Source organism: Notolepis coatsorum, assembly GCF_963971535.1.
Source record: "Notolepis coatsorum genome assembly, chromosome: 5".
NCBI classification, from domain to species: Eukaryota; Metazoa; Chordata; class Actinopteri; order Aulopiformes; family Paralepididae; genus Notolepis; species Notolepis coatsorum.
In genome coordinates, this window is record NC_140169.1 from 13,105,220 (window position 1) to 13,118,329 (window position 13,110).

At 41.2% G+C, this 13,110-nt stretch overlaps 1 protein-coding gene across 1 annotated transcript in view; it reads left to right on the forward strand.

The window, feature by feature from the left end:
- The first annotated feature begins 508 nt into the window (after nt 1-508).
- Nucleotides 509-13,110, forward strand: part of LOC311229006 (cystathionine beta-synthase-like) — an 88,584-nt gene continuing 75,982 nt past the window's right edge. The window contains exon 1 of the mRNA XM_084314996.1: nt 509-575. The gene's annotated coding sequence lies outside the window, so the exon portion shown is untranslated. The remainder of the gene's footprint in view (nt 576-13,110) is intronic.

Genomic DNA, 13,110 nt, shown 5'->3' on the forward strand with positions numbered 1-13,110 from the left:
TGTAACACAAACAGTACTGTATTTGCAAATCTGGTATGTCATAAATGTATAGATGTAGCAGTACTGTCTATCATGTATGTCATATATGTCCTGATGAATTGAAAATGGGGGACCCTGATGTAAACAAGACGAAAGTCTTTCTCCCATTCTGCAATCTGTTAATAACATTTTCAATCAATCAATCTACTGATACTACTCTACTCAACAGATCAATGGGGGGCTAATAAAGTAGGTAATCGCTGCCCGACTTGGGACATAAATCTAATTGTTTTTCCTCGCCGTTTTGTTTTTGTTATTCCAAAGATATTTAAATAGTTTCAGACTCAGAGAGGATACTTGATCCTAGACGAGGGCCCGACAAATAACGAGCGCTGATCGGACAACCAAAAACCCGAAACGCCCCCACCATAGCCAATCAGCGTCGACCTCAAAAACAGTCTCGGCCAATCCCCTGTCGGCCTGGCCGCCGCTCTGAGTCTGGAACTAACCTCGTTCCCAGCTTTATCTCGAGCGCTGTAACCGGACCCGGTGTTGGATCAGCTGAGGCACATTTGTCGCTATATCTGGAACAAAAGGTGAGTGAACATCTAATTTAATTTATAAACATGTAAGTGTTACCTAGCTAACTCGAATCTATTGTCACGATTTCATAGCTAAGACTTGAGAGTGATTCAGCATTATGACGAGCTCCATCACCAGCACACGCCGCGCCACGACCTGTTTTATTATTCTAGTATCCGAACGTAATAACATAACCAATGGAAGAATTAACCACACGAATACGACTTTATTAAAGATTGACCGGTTACCGGGGATGGATTGTCATTGTTAACGACTGTTGAAACACGGTGACGTCACAGCATCCTCATGTTGTTTCTCTCTGCGGCGATTGCATCATCTTCGATCCAGATCACAGTTTATTATATTATTAAAATACAAACTACGTGTACGACTGAAGTCCGCGAAACCGATGGCTTAAATATAGATATATATTTGAATGAAGCTACAGTAAAGTTGGCATCCTATTCGCGAGTTGAGGCTGACCGACTCAAAACCCTCTGATTTGTGAATTTATATCAGTAACACTTTTATCATGAATGGAAGAAGGCGACTTATCTGGCATTTGAGCCATATGTCAGGCGAATTTATTTCTGTGAAGTAGCTTCTGATTTATATGCATTTTCACAATGTTTTCACAATATCCTGTTTAGGCCTAATATATTTGCAACAGTTATTAAATCAAAACCGACGCTTTAATAATAATGTGGCCTTCAGCTGTGAACCAGCGGTGCTGCCTTTGCGACCTCGGAAATGTCAACGTCCAGCACAGACATTTTATTATAACTGGCTCATGAAAGCTGAACTTAATTGTAAACACATGGCAAATTGTATGTATTCTTGTGTATTTATATAAATATCTGTCATAGGCTTCCTCAAAAAGATTGCTTTCACAGCCGTATCTCCATGCAGCCCACATAAATATGCTACACTATACTTTGACAGACTCATCAAACCTGGACTAGTTTAGTGTAGCAGTTTCTGATCTAGACCTGGCCTGATGTGGTCTGTGTAGAGAAGAAACAAACATGTTCTCTGTATTCACAAATCGATACATGGTTTTTAAAGAGTCTTTAGGTTGTTTATGATAATGTAGTCCAGGTCTGACAAGTCTAAGCAGTTTTTGATCTAGACATGGTGGTCTTATGTGGTCCATGTGAAAAAAAACTGAACTCAACATTTGCGCTGTTTTCACAAGTCAGAAACAGGGTTTTAAAGAGTTTTTTTAGGCCCTTATTGTTTATCTAGTTCAGGTTTGATGATATGAATGAATGAATGAAAACTTTATTTAACAGATTGCAGAATGGGTACAATACAGTACGGCTCAATACACACAATTGTTAAGGGGATGCAGACCAGAGAAAGACGTTTGTCTTGTTTACATCAGGGTCCCCCATTTTCAATTCATAGTGACATTTATGACATACACAACATACATGACATCATGACATTTATGGAATAGGGACATACATGACATACAGGTATATAGTACTGTTACATTTGTGACATATACGATATACAGTACTGTTACCCATAGATCCTAACGGAGAGTACATATGATGGGGAGGAGACTGTACATCTGATCTACACTCGTCTTATGTGGTCTGCATGAAGAAAAGATGTGAACACAACTTATTTGAGGCAGCCTATCATTTGTAACAATAAAACTGCCATATGTTTTCAATTAAGTTCAGCTCTTATGTGCCAGTTATTCTGTATTGGACATTGATATTTCCGAGGTCACATGAACACACCGTACATGTCGTCTGACCGTACATGTCGTCAGCTTGTGACTGCAACTTGTTCCTGTTTGCGGACGACTCAGCCCTGCTGGTCTCTGACAAGAACAAGTTACAGGTTGAAAAAGCCCTCAGCTCGGAACGAGGCAAAATCTGCATATGGCTCGCCGACAACAAACTATCATTACACATGGGCAAAACAGAGTCCATACTCTTCGGTTCAAATAACAAACGACAGCAAGACCGACGGCTTCTCGGTTACAGTGGGTGACAATATTGTCACAAGGAAAGATGAAATTACCTACCCAGGTTCCATCCTAGAGGCTAATCTTTCCTGTGACAAAATGGCATCCAATGTAATAAAAAAAGTCAACCAACGAACTCTATTCTTGTACCGGATCTCCTCTCTGGTAAACAAGAATACCCTGAAGACTCTGGCAGGAGCACTCATTCAGGGGTACTACGACTATGCTTGCACCTCATGGTACCAAAGCACCTCAAAGGCACTAAAAAACAAATTACAAACATCTCAAAACAAGCTAGTCAGACTACTGCTTGACCTGACTCCTAGAACCCACCTCACCCCGGCCCACTTTGCCAACCTAGGATGGCTTAGAGTAGATGACAGAGTACAGCAACTTGCAATGGGCCTGGTCTACAAGATGCACTACGCGACCAAGGTACCCATGTACATGTCAAAATACTTCCCAAAGGTCAGTGAATACCACGATCACAACACCAGAGGGAGCTCCACAAATCATGTTAAACCCAGATTCGGCTCAAACAAGGGACTAAACATGTTTCACAATTATGCCACATCAATGTGGAACGCCCTACCCAAAGCTGTAAAGGAATGTGAATCACTATCCACCTTCAAAAACACTCAAAGAACACCTATGGGCAATTCGAAACTGGCCCCTACAAATGTCTTAACCCAGTTGTACAGTAAATTACCAAGTATGGCTTTGTCAGTATTCCAATGTACAGTGTGTCCCCCCCCCTACCCCAACCCCCCCCCCCCCCCTCCCCCCCTCCAATGTACAGCCCCCACCCACCAACCCCACCCCACCCACCCAACCTCCTCCAATGTACAGTTTCTACGTCAAATGTATATACACTCTTTTTCTGGACACTTTTTGTATCACAAACAGTACTGTATTTGCAAATCTGATATGTCATAAATGTATAGATGTAGCAGTACTGTCTATCTGTATGTCATGTATGTCATATATGTTATGATGAATTGAAAATGGGGGACCCTGATGTAAACAAGACTAAAGTCTTTCTCTGGTCTGCATCCCCTTAACAATTGTATGTATTGAGCTGTACTGTACTGTACCCATTCTGCAATCTGTTAATAAACTTTTCAATCAATCAAACCACTGGTTGTCCACAGCTAAAGGCCACATTAATGTCTATTTTTGATGAACTGTTTTTGATGTAGTAATCGTTTTCATATATATATAGGGCTACATGGTTTTGAAACTTATGTAAATGAATACATCATAAGCTACTTTACAAAACAATAGATTTGTCTGACATCTCAACGCCTGTGCCTACAAAGTTACCTTGCATTGAGGGTAAAACTTTCGTTTTCTGAATTGTTAGGTGATATATATTCACAAGTTGGAGGGTTTCGAGCACACCTACGCAATTATCAATATTTCAGGTGGTGTAAGGACGGAGAACCGCTGAGAAATATTTCCTCCTAAGTTTCCCCCAATTGAATAAAGGAAATAAAATAAAAATGTCCTCATGATAAGTATGTATGAAAACTAGGTGTTCTGGTGAGAGATGGACTAGGTGCTGCACTATTTGTTTATTAGCAAAGGATCCCCATTAGCTGACGTCAACTAGTCTTCCTGGGGTCCAAGACAACATTAAAACATTACAACATATACATTGCAATTAAAACATAATACAATTAAAACATAGCAAGACATACCAACTGAGGAAACACAACAACATTAACACACAAACAAATTATATCTAAATATGTACATCAACGGTAACATATTGCATAACTCACTCAGCATTGCCAATATTGGCTACATGTAAGATTTTAATTTATTTTTTAAGCTTGCTACACCTCTTATGTCACGTATGTCACTTGGAAGATAATTCCATGCCCTGATAGCCCTATATAAAACTGTTCTTTGCATACTGTTAGTATTTGCATGGGGTAGAATAATCTGCCCTCTATACTTGCCCCTCTGGTAAAATGCATGTGCACATTTGAGCTGTAAATTATTTTATCTGTGATATATTTAGGACTGTGGGTTGTGATCACTTTATGAAAACAAATTAAAAGGTTGGCAGAAAGTATTTTATTTTTTTTTATCTACTTTTTCTCCCATTTTCTATTTTTTCTCCCATCCCAATTTTCGTATCATCCAATTCAACCCTCCCCTGTCTTTGAACGCTGTTTCTTGCCTCCCACAAGCCGGCTGCAATGTGGACTAAGTCATACATAGCACGAATCCCCTCCGATACTCGAGGTAACAGCAGTCGCATCTTTCCACCTGCACAGCGCAATCTTTCAGCGTCAGGGGTCTGGGCTTTGGAGGGGCCCCGCCCCCGTCGCTTCCTGATTCTACTGCGCAGGCGCACCAACCGACCTGTAGGAGTCGCTGTCCACAGCGCCCGATCCCCACCCATCAGTTTCCCTCCCCCTAATACTGCCAATGTGTAATGTGTATTAGTACGGACGACCAGCTAAACTGAAAGCAATGTGGAGCGCTGGGCTCGAACAGGGAGCAGAAAGTCTTTTCTCAACACTCCGCCAACTAAGGCTATGGTTAGACTAGTGTATTCCTGGCGTTTTTTTATACGTTTTTGACGACGTTTCATGTCCTATCTACACAGAAATGCGTTTTTTGGCGTTTTTTTGTGGATACGGCTGAAACGCAAAATTGTGTTTGCGTTTGGAGATACGCAAAAAAAACGAGTCGACAACAGCGTGTAGTCAGCACGGAGCAGTTGTTTGCGAAAACGCCCATGCGCAGTAGATACCATCTGCGTGCCCTTCCGGTGACAACAGTGTGTGTGTTTGGGACAGAGCTCCGTGTCCCAAATAGCTTCAGCTACCATGTGTTGTCAAGTTATTGTTATAAGGACCCCAGTCCAAGCTACAACAGTCTGCATTCCCTTAACAATTGTTTGTATTGAGCCGTATTGTATTGTACCCATATGCAATATGTTAAATAAAGTTTACATCCATTCATTCTGCTAGCATTACCGATTGCATGAGCAGCTGGCTAACGTGAGCTATCAGGATTCAGACCCTGTTAGCTCAGAGTTCCTCTTTCAACTTAACAAGCATTAAACAAAATGGCCCAGTCATCTATTCACCGTTGTTTAATACACACAGCGTTGTCTCTAATGTTATCTAACTACTGATAGCTCGCGATATCATCAGTTTTGCTGCTGGCTAAGTAGCGTGAGCTAACGTTAGCTTCTAGCCACAATGCTATATTGTTATAATGGCATACTCCATTGACGTTAGCATGCAGCTAACAATGCTACCGATCGTTTTTTAGACTAAACTATCCGCTCTTGGTGGTCACTTGTGTTGATGTTAGTTTTGTTTCATCAACAAATGACAGGCAGAACACACAGTGAATGTATCCGTTTTGTTTATTGCACTTTTATTAGGCTTTGCTGAAAAAAGAATTGCTGCATTGAGTAAAATAGCAAGATGGTGGCGCGGCATAGGCGCCTGCCTTATTGACATTTTCTTTGCTGGAGCTTCCACCAGGAAGTGTATTGGCACATTCGTTCTGATTGGTTGAAATTGCCTTCATGTTTGCCACCTACTGCCACCTACTGCTTTGGCAGTGTACTACATCAGTGTGCTCGGCTGACAAAAACGAAAAAAAAACGAAAGTGTGACTCAGGCGCACGACGTCGCGGCGATACGCATAAGAAAACAATACGAAGATGATACGAAAGGTGTAACCTCAGCCTAAGACGTTCATGCATTTGAACAACACTAGTCCTATATGAACAACCAAGAACGAGTCTTGCTGCCTTATTTTGTACCACTTGTAACTTATTTAGCAACTGTTTTGAAGCAGAAGCCCACACTACAGAACAGTAATCCAAGTGGCACAAAACCAAAGCACAAACAATCTGATTAAACAGTGCAAATGGAAGGAATGGTGCACATTTCCTGGCAGTAGCAACAGCTCTACCCATTTTAAAAACAGTTTTGTTTATGTGATCAGACCATGATAAAGTACTATCAAGCCAAAGGCCTAGAAGCTTAGTTTTTTCAACCTGCTGTATAGGTTGACCTGCAATTTGTAGAACCAATGTAGGTTTACGTGCCAATCTTTGATTGGTCCCAAAAAGCGTAAACAGTTTTTGATATGTTAAGCACCAGCTTATTTGTTTTTATCCAGTCATATAAAATGTCCAATTCACCAGCCAAAACCTGATTGAGCTCAGAGTTTGTAGCTGCAGCATAATAAAGGGTTGAATCATCAGCATATAAAGTCAGACTAGCCTGATGAATAGAAAAAGGCATATCATTAGTAAAAATAGAGAATAAGAGGGGCCTCAGGCAACTCCCCCGTGGAGTTGCCTGGGGCACCTCTTATTCTCTTTTTACTATTGTTTGGATATCAGGCATTGCCATAACTAAAGCTGGTATTCTTGTGTAAGTAGTAAGTTATTCTAGAGTAAGTAAAACAGTAGGTTACCTTGACGGGTAGGAATTAAGAATAAAACAAAAACATAACATCTTTATTTTGTTTTAGATTCACTCAAACTTAGATAAGAAATAGGCTTCAAATACATTTTTAATCTATAGGCTATCTGTGAGCATATAGCATATAAATAGGCTACAGTGTGTGTAAAGTAGGCTACTACAATGTGTGTGTAAACAACAGTATCCTACATAATGTCATCAGGTGTAGAAGGATTAGCCTAGTTCAGGTAAAACGATTAGGCTCAGGCTCAAGTCCAGACTATCCGTTTCCCTTTTTCCCATCAAGGGTCGAACAGAGTCAGCACCGAAAGTCATGACATTGTTATGCTGGTTAGACTACTCTCTTTTTTTTTTTATGCTGCAAGGAACAAGTGTTTACTTTTTGAGTTTATGTCAGTGCAACTTTGGCACCAAGGAACTGATTGCTGTACAAAAAACACAAAACTATTAGGATTCGCCCGATAAGTTAGAAAATGCCCTCAAAACGAAGCTGAAGATGCATTCCTTGATGCATGGATTTGCAGTTATGAATGATCAGATTTACTGTAATTGTTGATCGAAAGTAAAACAAAATGTTCTTATATTTTACATAAACCAATGTTTCCCCTCAAAATGGGAGTTTTGAAGAAAAGAAAGATCATCCAAGGGGATCAATAAAGGAATATCTTATCTTATCTTAACTTATTGGTTTTAAAGACGTGTCTTCCACCCACAACCATGAAAAAACAAAACCTCTGCCTTTTCACAGCAGATATTTTGACTTGTGGGTAAACACAGGTGTAACCATATAGCCTAAAGTAATGATTAGATGTGGAGGGAAAAGTGTCTGCTGTGAAAAAGCACCTATTGAGGATCTATGTACCACGCAATTGTTTGTAATATATATATATATTAGATTAAAATCTATTGTCAATATACAGCACAAGTACAGTACAACGAAAATAAGTTTGGCATCCAACCAGAGTGCAAATGTAGCAGGAAAGTGCAACAGTAATATACAATGTACAGGTGGTTAAACTGGGTACAGAATATTCAAATGAGTATTACTCAGTGTAGTGCTAATCAGATGTATGTACAGAGTTGTATTATATAAATAGAGACAGTATGACTACTACTGGCCAGCAGCGTAACTAGTAAGAGTAGGATATGTACAGATAGATATAGTAAGGGACTATGTGCAGGTAAGTACAGACAGGTGAGGAATGAGGATAGGTATATATACTGTATGCGGTGAGAATAGAAAAAGATATATGGTATATAGCATTATAGTACATGCTATCATACAGAGCTAAGGGTTATGTGCAGGTGTACTTAAGTATATGTGAGGGGTTATATATATGCAGGTATATTCAGAAATTTGGGTATATATATATATATGCAGTGATATAAATATATATATATATTTTTTTTTAATATTCCTGGTTTATGACAAGTCAGACCGGCTTCTTGAACATGTAAACTAGCCTAGACCTCTTTGTGTGCTAATAATGGGTTGAGGAGGTTCTCAGCGAACATTCTGAGAGTCTACAAAGCCTCCCATTCAGTGTCAATCGAGTCAAATCCAAGGCTCTATTTCTGGTAGAAATAGCCTAGATGTGAGGTATTCCTGTTCATTGTATTGTGCAGGGATCTAGGAATGCCAGCCTCCCCTTGCTTACCCCCCCATGGATAGCTATGACTCACAGGACTAAGCATCATGGATTAGTCATTAAGTTATGGGAAGTGGGTTTATCCTGGGGAGTCTGACATGTTATTTAGGCTCTGGGGAAATAGGACGTAGACTCTGTTGGGCCACTGGGCCAGGGTTGACCTTACTGTTGGGCCAGGGTTGACCTTACTGTTGGGCCAGGGTTGAACGTCTTCAGATTAACAAGCTGTTCAGAAGTATTCTCCTTTTGTGATGTCGCACCAAGGAAAAAATCATTTAATTAGGTTTAATTAACCAACTAGACGAAAGTCTTTCTCTGGTCTGCATCCCCTTAACAATGGACCTGTCTCAAAACCCTGCCCCTTTTCTTGATCCTCCAATCACAGCTGTCGCTTACCTCTGACTTCCTCGTACAAACTTTGTTTGTACGAGGAAGTCAGAGGTAAGCGACAGCTGTGATTGGAGGATCAAGAAAAGGGGCAGGGTTTGAGATAGGTCTATTGTGTGTATTGAGCCGTACTGTATTGTACCCATTCTGCAATCTGTTAATAAAGTTTTCAATCAATCAATCAATCTTTATGGAGCCAAGGACACTGCCTAGTGCCTACCTAATGTACTGCCCAGTTCATAATGTGTTTAACTCGTGGGTGTGTGGAGTAGCCACGCAGGGCAAGGAGTAACTCATTAAAATCCACCCAATAAATTATTTAAGTAGATTTAGACTACATTCTTTGCAACAAAAAGATTTAACTAAGAGTTAACTTAACTCATGGAAATCGTATCAAATTGTTGAAAAGATACAAGTTTTGTTTTAGTTCTCACATATAAGGTACATGTACATTACAGTGAAATGCTTGGTTCTGTATGAGCCTCCTGAGATTGTGCTTCAGACAGTAAAAAAAAGAATAAAGACCAAACACTATACAAAACTAAAGTACAAAATGCAACAAAATGCAAAAATGGGAGATGTAGTGCACATCTTTTAGTAATAAATAGATTATGATAAATAAAGACTTCTTCAAAAGTCCAGTTTATTATTTATATTAAGATTAAATTGTGGACAAGCTATAGAACATTAACGTGAAGGCCTGTACATTTCCGTGCCATGTGGATCCATCCAGCGATCTCACAGACATTGCACAGTGTGGGTTTCTGCCGGGGGTGTTGTCCTCACTGGGAGGGGTATCTGTTTACGGCACAGGGAGGGGCACAGCCCCCGTGTGCCTCCCCAGGCAAAGCTATCCGGTTCATGTTGCAGAGGGCCGTACTGGCACACCATCACCATGCTACTTTAACACACAGCTATTCATAGTGCATGTAGTAAAAAAGTGTTTGTGCTTCTGGTGGAGATGTCTTGTAAGTAAAGCTCAGAATATCCAAGTTGTTGATGGGATACATGCGTGGTGGAAACCCGTCCCGGACTCATCAAAATAGGTTTAATAGTAAAAACAATTGATACAAAGTAGGCTACATGTGGGTCATATGAGCTTTGGCTGAGAGGAGTGCTCTCCTCTGGCCAGCTAGGAGACACTGAAGAAGAGGAGTGCTCTCCTCTGGCCAGCTAGGAGACACTGAAGAAGAGGAGTGCTCTCCTCTGGCCAGCTAGGAGACACTGAGGAAGAGGAGTGCTCTCCTCTGGCCAGCTAGGAGACACTGAAGAAGAGGAGTGCTCTCCTCTGGCCAGCTGGGAGACACACTGAAGAAGAGGAGTGCTCTCCTCTGGAGTCTGGCCCGCTAGGACACACTGAAGAAGAGGATTCCTCTGAAGAGACGGGAGACAATGATCTTAAGTAGAGAGAGGGGTGGGGGCCGTAGCCTTTGGCCTCTCAGCTAGGTGTGAATTAAGCTATTGTTTGGGTCGACCAGATGGGATTCTTCAACACATGTTCCCTCCAATTTTGTGTTTTGAGACAACTCTTTGAAGTCACTTGACTTCACAAATGCGATATGCCCAAAAAATAAAACCACGATTGACTTTGGTGAAATTAGTGAATGAAGTCCCTTTTTTTTTAATGAGTGACAAACATGCAACTCATCTCAACCTTCTGTGTAGAAGAGTGACTCGAGTGAACCAGCGGCCCTTATATCCCCACATCATAACATTTGTAGTAAATTTGATTAAATTGATGCGAGTGTTTTTCCACTCTCCCAGAAGTGGAGGCAGCTGCTACAGTCGATGGATACAGTACAGTATGTACTAAGTTATGTAACGAGCCGTATCTTGGCAGCGGCCTCCCTCTAGTAAAGCTTAGTGAGGAAAGGCTATTGTAGCGTGGCATTTCTCCTGCCGTATCTCCTGTAGCCCGCTGCCGCCCAGCTAAATTCACTTGGATCTGCATTTCTCGTGGTTAGGGCCAGGAAGGAGAGCATGTGTTGTGTTTGTGTTTGTTCAGAGAGATATCTTGATTTAGGAGCTCAATAAAACCCAACTCTACATTCCATGTGTTTTCCACCAACAGTCACAGGGAGGCATGGCCTAACCTCACATTACAGACCTACACCGATTGGCCTCGTTTTGTTGGTCGACAGAGATATTCTACCTTTTCTAACACAGTTTCTATAGGTTTCAATCTTGTCTGAAGTGAACGGTCTAGTTTTTATATTTCCTCTACATGTTCTACCTGGTAGCTGTTAAAGGTAGGATCCGTAATTCTGTACAAAACAGCGGTAACCTCTAGGCAAAAAAAGCCCTGCTTGGTATTACACTTGTTTACATGTCTTGTTTTGGTCTGATGTGTGGGTCAGACTTCAATAACTTATTACACTGTGCATTTCTCCAGACCTCCCTTGGCAGGCCAGCAATAGCACCCCCCCCCCCCCCCCCCCCCATGTAAACAAGCAGCGCTCTTTTGCCTTAGAGGTCGCTGTTTGACGACATTAACCTTAACCCTTTCACTACCACACTACCAAAGGGTTAACCCTTTCACTGCGACAATACAGAAGGTTAACCCTTTCACTGCCACACAACAAAGGGTTAACCATTTCACTGCGACAGTACAGAAGGTTAACCCTTTCACTGCCCCACGGCAAAGGGTTAACCCTTTCAGTACCACACTACAGATGGTTAACAGTCTGTAGTGTGGTAGTGAAAGGCTTAACCTTCTGTAGTGTGTGTGGTAGTGAAAGGGTTAAAGGGGACATTATTATGGTAGTAGCCTAGTCGTTTTTATTGATTTGTCTGTCTGAAATGTTATTTAGGCACTGGGTGAAAACGACATGGGTGGCTCAGGAGGTAGAGAGCAGTCGTTAATCCGGAGGTTTCCGGTTCGATTCCCGCTCCTCCCGCGCAGCATGTTGAAGTGTCCTTGAGCAAGACACTTTAACCCCCTAATTGCTCCCGATGAGCAGGTTGGCATTGTAATGGGAATTATTAAAGGACAAACGATGAGCCGTTTACATTAATCATTCTGAGTCATTATTAATAATAGAAAAGTTTATTTCACCGTGGCCACAATGAAAGTTCAACCCACAGTCAGAGACACATGTTCACACAGTAGCGTCTGGCCATGAATTGACCAAGAGTTCTGTTCAGACATATGTTAAATACACAGTTGTCAGACGTAACATATTATATCAGATATGATGACGTAGGTAAACAAAATGGTTTCTCAGTAACTGGAAGTAAACAACAACTTTGTTATGACTGGTAGGATGTCAGTGATCTTAAAGAGACATACACACATTAACCAGTCAATCTGGTCATATTGAAACTCAAGCTGTATAACATGATATCTCCACACAGATATATAAGAACATGATAATATATTTCCACGACAGCATCTTGCATGGTCGCCTCTGTCGTCAGTGTGTGAATGTGAGTGAACGGGTAAAATGTGAGGAACAAATTGTAAAGCGCTTTATAAATCCAGCCATTTACCATTTACATACAGTAGGTGCTCCTTGCCGTTTAGCCAGGGTTTGAAGTCTTCAGATTAACGAACCTTAACAAGCTGTTCACAATTATTATTATTGTGATGTTACAAGGGGGACACAAGCAATGAATTTGCTTTAATTAATCAATTGGCTGTACTTTCTTGAGCCAGGTTAAAAAAGTTAATTTTTACTCTTGGGTGTGGGGTAACCAGGCAGGGAAGGACATAATTAATAAAAGATACCCTTCACCAAAAATGGCGTATTCAATGCAAGGGGAAAAATGAGGTTCTGGAAAATGAATAATAAAAATTGGATTTAGAATAGTTTCTTGCTGTATTATTTATTTTTTCACCCATCCCAATTTAGTTGTTATGCCAATTCCCTTCCTGGTCGTTGCACACATTGCCCCACTGTCGGCCTGGGGAGGGTGTAGAGCCACCACATGCCTCCTCCGATGTGGAGTCGCCAGCCGCTTCTTTTCACCTGACAGCGAGGAGTTTCATTGGGGGAACGTAACGCGTGCAGAGGTTCACACTATTTCCCCCAGATCCCCTCCCTGCTGAACAGGCGCCCCGACCGAC